Raw genomic sequence first — 7,379 nt, 5'->3', positions numbered from 1 at the left:
CCATTGCAAATTTGTGTCCAAAGTTAAACCCAAAAAGATGGTTTTATCAACTAACTCCAGACGCTCTCCATTCAAATGAATATTTACGTTATTGTCAAGCTTAACATTAGGCAATGTGAATCGCATGCACTTGGTTTTTTGGGGATTAAGTAGCAGGTTGTTCTTTGTAAACCAGTTTAAAGCTTTCGCAAGAATATCATTGATGTTGTCGTAATCAACTGTATTTCTATTTACTTTAAAAATTAAAGATGTATCGTCTGCAAATAGAACAATTTTACAGCTATTTTCGACAATGGAGGGCAGATCATTAATATAAACTAAAAAAAGAAAAGGCCCTAAAATAGAGCCTTGAGGCACTCCTAATTTGACAGGCGCTCCGCTAGATTGTGTTCTATTTATGACTACTGTTTGAGACCTATAACTAAGATATGATGAAATTAGTTTTAAAGCATTTGCAGACAACCCGTAGTGTTTCAGTTTTAATAGGAGAGTACAATGTTCAACGCAGTCAAACGCCTTTGAAAGGTCGCAAAATATGCCTATTGCGTCGCAAGAATCCTCCCATATGCTGTAAATATATTTAATGAGTTCTGAAGCAGCATCAGTTGTAGAACATCCCTTCCTGAATCCAAACTGTTGGCAGTGAAATAGATTATTGGCTTTAAAATAATTCTGTAACTGTTCCAGCATAATTTTTTCAAAGACTTTACTCAAGGCAGGCAGAATTGATATAGGGCGAAAGTTTGTTACGTTGTTTCTTTCGCCTGATTTGTATAAAGGTACAACTTTGCTTAGTTTCATTAAGTCTGGAAACACTCCCTGTTTTACACAACCATTAAAAATATATGTTAAATAAGGAGAAATTAAATCTATTATATTATCAAGAATTTTCACAGATGCTCCCCACAAGTCTTCGGTACTTTTTTTCTTAATTGTTTTAAAATGTTTGATTAATGTAATGGGATCAACCATATTAAAATCGAAGATATTATTACATTCCTTAACACTTGAGCACATCAGAGCTTCAGCCTGCGCAGGTGATGACTTAAGAGCCTTAGTAGTGTTACTTGCTATATTTGAGAAGAACTCTTCAAATGTCGTTGCCACTGCAAAATCTGAATTTATGACTTTATTGTTGCTAAGTGGGTTAAACTCACATTTTTTCCCCTTACATTTACCACTTTCGTTATTAATGATTTTCCAAGTCATCTTGATTTTATTATCCGATTTTACCAGCTGAGATTTAATATAATTTGATTTTGCGGCAGTACAAACTTTTTTAAAGTTACGTGAATACGATTTAACATACTCAATAAAATTCTCGTTTTTATTATATTCTCTCATGCCATATAGCTCATAAAGCCTATCTCTACTCTTGCATATACCCGCAGTAGCCCAATCACTAAATTTCTTAGTTTTGCGTCCCGAAGTTGTTTTTAGCTTAAATATTCCATTAAAATTTTCAATTATTACATCTAAGAGAAGTCGGTATGCTCCGTTATAGTCATTCTGGGAAAAGGATACTGATGGTAAAATACATTGAATAGTATTTTTAAATTTATCTAGTTTACTATCTGTTATGGGTCTATATGTTATTGACTGTCTTGTACTTTCAAGTGTATTTTGGATCGTAATCATTTGCCCGCAGTGGTCTGAATTAAAACAATTAAGCAGTTTTTTGTTGAGATAGTTACAGTTGCAAAATATATTGTCTAGACATGTTGCACTAGTTGTTGAGACTCGCGTTGGCTCAAGGAACACATTACTTAGATCAAATGAGTGAAATAAACTAACTAAAATCTAAAATCTAACTAATACACAATACAATGTGATATGAATCTAAAAGTTATTACATTTTACATACATTTTATGGTTATTTCAATCATTTACAGACTGCCAATAGTGTGAATAACAAATTCATAGATTACAGGATATAATTGTTGATATTTCAAAAGGCCCTGAACGGAGCTTGGCAGAACTCGCAAACCTGTATCCAGTCATGTCGTGTTTTAGAGTTGTTCGTTTCACGCAAATAAGAATAGTATCGACATCGATAATTAAAATGTTTTTGGAGATTTAGTTGATTGGTTGATTTACCAAATTGACAGTAAATAAGAACAAGACAAACTATACTCATCCTTTTCTTTTGGGTGCTAGTACTAGTGTAAGACAAAGATAGTATGATTCTCTCTGCCTATATTTGAAATGAGACAGTACTTTGCCAAACTATATTTACAGGTATGTTTAAATTACTAATAGGGAATATTACGCGAAACTCTGCGTAGGGGGCGCCACTACCACAATCTGAGTAGGTCCCGGTAGGTCCTCTGTAAACAAACCGCCTTGATGCATCAATGTCATATTTTATTATCTCTGAAAACTTGACAAAAACCTGTAAAAGGTACACAGTATGTATAAGTTACTCTATAGTTTACTAAAAAGGCTAGTGCTGCACTCTGGTGGCAGAACATTGCAGTAATATCCCCTATTAATTTATGTATTTTTCGATTAGGTTTTGACAAGCTGTTTACAAATTAGAAATACATCGGCGTTTTTGCTCAGATGAGTAGGTTAGGCGCTGTACTTAAACAAAATTCCACTTTAGGCATTAAATTTGTACTTGTATCGTAAACACATGAACACAATGTGAATGATTTCCTCGCTGAAAATATGTAATGAATGCAAAGTTTCTATAACTAAAATTTAAATTTAACTATTTCATTAAACAACATTTATTTACGTACAAGATATAATTATACAGTGGTACTACGTAAACGAAATTAATAACTAGCTTAAATCTAAAATAGGCCCTTGAGGCATTGTACCAAGGATGCTGGCGGCATTTCCCCGCTGTATCGCAATGCTGATACGTTGTGCGAGAAAGCCGCCAGCTCTTCGGTCACCAGTTACGTCAACCAGACGCTTCGCGATTTCTGCAAACAACTTATGCGCGCTGGGACCCCATGGACCTAGAGTTTCAACTCCAAATGGAATGAAATGATACTCTCTACCGAGGCTCTTATATTTATTTCATTTCATTGTAAAAATGAAATGAGATTATTTACCTATTATCCTTAAAAAAAAACCCATTATAATGCAAAATGTGACAATACTTCTAGTAAACCTTTTAATAATTTATTCTAATATTTCAATAGTAACCTAATTAGTTTAACAAGTAAGAAAACTTTACTACCTACACTTACCACGATTTTAGTGTTTAGTGTCCAGCGGATCGACATACTTATTGTTCATGCGGACAAAACTAGAACTAATCAACACGCATACTAATAATCCCTTGTATGAATGACAGTGGCGCCACCAGTGACTGTACAGATAAGTTGACGACGCAGCAGTACCGCGCGCGTATGAAATTTCGCACATGGGTGCAAATACACATAAAATCGATACAAAAAATATTTTTTTTATTTTATAAAAACACATTTTGTTATTGTTACAGGTGTTTCACCTTTTGATAATAAATCGATCCCTCATCGTTTACATTTTGTATCGCAGATTTGTTTTTAACTTGGCGATATGAAGTCAAAAATCCACCAATAGAAATGGCTTATTTAGTCTACCTGTGGCCTTATCTCACCACTTCACACACATTCAGTGTAAATAAGGATTAGTGGTTTTATCAATACTGTGGCTAGGAATTATTTTAATTCGCCCATTACCTTTGCAAAATCGAACAATTGTGCAAATATTAGTTGTTTGACATTCTTTATTTATTAGTTTATTTTATTTTTATAGTATTATGAGGGTTTGCACGTGTTTTTGTGGGTTATTAGAATGGCGTAGGCACTTCTACGAAACGCGTAGATAGGCTGCGCGCAAAGCGATGCGCAAGTATGATTGCGTAGAATTATTTCAGGTCGTTCTGCACTGCATCGATAAAAAATCTTTGCATTTTAGAATTAGCAAGGAAATTTTGTATGCTGGTAATTTTTATTTTGCAATGCAATTCACAGGGATTCACCAATCACCAACCAATCACTACATGTTAACTACTTAAAAATAAAACTAGTATACTTATACCAAAGACCTATTTTTCACTCATAGTGTAAACTTATGGTGACAATTATAGGTAACATCTAAGTCTATATAACTAAATAAATATATTAATGACGGGTCACTCTATCGGGTCTATTTAATATGTCTATGTCTCACGGAAGTTTTGTTATTAAAACTAAATAAATCTAGCTTTATTTAGTTATATATTTTATAAACAAACAGAAAAACGTACACGTGGTACGTGGTAATCATATAAATATATATGCCTATCTAGATGGTTTTTCTATCTAGAAATATCAAAATTAGATTATATTTTGGCCTAGATTTCAGAGGATTTCAACAGACGTAAATTAACATTTAAAACCATGGCGTACAAAATAGATATCTATTTTAAATGTAAAAATATTAATATGCTTTTCTTATGATATAGGATATTCAACGAAATCTGGAGTTTTTTTTCTTAATTTGACAGTCATTGTCGGTTATAATATTACAAACTATAAAATAATATAGGTAATATAACCCACACAATTATTGTGTATTATATTATATGTATCATAAAACTTTAGGTTGACGTCTTATCTACAGTTTGATGTTTATTTGCAACACACTTCACAAGCATCAGGAATTGTAGAAGGAAAACGAAAAATAATAATTTAGATTTTTATCAATAGGTTTAATCTTGAAAGCAATACCGATAATTAATAAATCCTTTATTAATATTTACTTTGCAATACAAAACGCGAAATCGCAGTCGGAAACAAATCACTGCCCGGCAAAACGCATATGTTACTGTTTCAACAAAAATATATTGCAAAAATTAATGAAACCACTATCTACCATACACCTGTAGCTACCAGAATCTTCCCACGGTATTATCTCTATACAGTATTTTACCTAGATATTAATATTCTTAATTTAAGTAAAAATGACTAGATAATGACGGCTGATGACGCATACATATTTTACAAATGTTATGGATGTAATAAAATTCATAAACTTGTCAAGTTTTGACAAGTTGTCAATGCATGTCAAGATAAGAGTGTATTAATGCAACGGAGTGCATTGGCGTTATCACTGGCGCATACAGAATTATGAAATGCAACTAATGCAAGCAAAGGAAGATAGGTAACAACCCGAACATTTTTGTCTCCAATTTTCTTACAAATTTTGTATTTTTTTCAAAAAGTTATTTCACTCGACCATATTATAACCATTTTTTTTTATTCATTATTGGGTATACATATCTAATAATAGCTAATGCATACTAGGAAATAACATTGTGTAGGTATCGTTAAATGGTAGTCTAGGAAACACCCGATTTTACTTTGCTATTAAATAAGATCAACATTTTTTTCTTCTAAAAATGCGTCTGGACCACAATGCAGAATAACAATAAAAATTCTACCATCAAAAAACATTTTGCACTCACATTCACCCTTTCTTTAACCGTTTAGTGCACAGTGGGTCTGCATGGAGTTGCTGGGTCATTATTTACAACCCTTTGGATAAGCCCTTAACAACAAACCTTTTTAACATTTTAAAATGTCATCCAACAATGGATGATGTATGTTTTTTTCCAACCTGCCAGGATTAACTGTACTTTGTAAATGTTTTAATATTTAAAAGATTAGCGTCATGTACCGTATTTGAGTACAAGTAAATATTGTTGTTGAAATATTTGTTTGCGAAACCGATTTCAAATTTTAATAGTTTAAAAACACTTAATAATTAATAAACATAACTATACATTTACACTTAATAAAATAGGGGTTTTCATCATAATTTAACGACATCAACGGAAAAAAATCGCCTATAAAGTTGAAAACTATACAAGAATGCTATAGGCATAGGTATGTGGTACTTAGTTACTTATATGAAATTGTTAATTGCAGTAAACGAGTAACTACATGACTTGCATTTTTTAAAAGTTTAGTCTGACTATACCAGCTATATTTAATAATATATGTAAGTATTTGTAATTATACATCTGTGATTACGTCTAGTATGTATTAGCATCGCTCGTCTCATTCGTTTTTCGTTCATTCGTCTTATTTAAACATTAATAAAAAATAAAATACAAGGATTTCCAAAATTTATTTCGGACAGTTTTTTAAAGACCGTCCAAAGCTCTTTAAAATCTTTAATTAAACAAGACTGAATAACTTGATAAGCTTGAAACAAGCAAATAATCGCTTGCGCCGCCGAGTCCGCAGAATTATGCTCGGTGGTCTCGCCCGTGGGGCGCGCGCGCACGCGGGGTTGTTAAATAGTGTTGAGGGTTTGAGACAACTTATCGATAACTTTGGTTTAGGTAATGATGAAAAATAAAATAAAATTTAAATCTATTTATTTCAAAAAACGTGCTTAAATCTATTTTACATATGTGTGCAAAATCTCTAACATGAGATTATGTGTGCGGACACTAAACTCGCGTTTTGTTGTTAACATTGAATAATTTAATCTATAACTACAATTACATACATTAATTTTACAGAGCCCTTGTAGAAACACTATTTTTAACGTTACCTATTGATACAGTCGTGATAATATGTCGATGTAGTTTGTCTGTTTGCAAACATGCTGTACCTACTTATTAAAAAAATATTAAACACAAAATAAACACAATTATTTGACAAAAGCTTGTGCCTACGCCAATTCTTGGGATTAGTTGTCAAGCGGACGCTAGGCTTCCATGAGCCGTGGCAAAAATGCCGGGATAACGCGAGGAAGATGATGATTTGACAAATAAAAATAAATTATATATACTTATTTTTAATCAAATAAACTTTTACACGTTAAACTATAGAATTTTAATTAGTTGTAGTTATGTAAAGGTGTATAAATTTAGAAAGAAACCAAAGTAGCATTTGAAATGTAAATAAGTTTGATTCAGTCAATCAATATCAATGATCTTTTCCAATAGATAAATACATTTTTGAGACATCTGTAGGCCGAGCACATGATTGGCGCGACAGTATCTCGCCGCGAGATAGACTACCCGTCTTTTACTAACTGTATGAATTAAAGAGGGACGGGTAGTCGTTGTCGCGGCGAGATACTCTTGCGCCAATCATGTGCTAGCCCGGCTGGGCAGTTCGAGTAAACAATATCGTATGCCATGCTCAAAAACGCCAAAAATATGTGTTCTTAGAGTCGGACCAAGCTCACTGTATGGCATTTCCAATGACAAAGTGTGGAGAAGTCATCAGTAATGACAAATTTCTAAGAAAATATGTCGTTTATAACGACACTCCCTCACTTTGTTCTGTTCAATTCGCTAGCAAGACCAACTCCACAAATTAAGCATGAAGTAAAGGATTAGCGTAAATATCGATAATTTTTGCTTTTCTCAACCCTACTTG

This window comes from Cydia strobilella, chromosome 7, assembly GCF_947568885.1.
Source record: "Cydia strobilella chromosome 7, ilCydStro3.1, whole genome shotgun sequence".
Lineage (NCBI taxonomy): Eukaryota > Metazoa > Arthropoda > Insecta > Lepidoptera > Tortricidae > Cydia > Cydia strobilella.
This window is presented reverse-complemented; position numbering follows the sequence as displayed.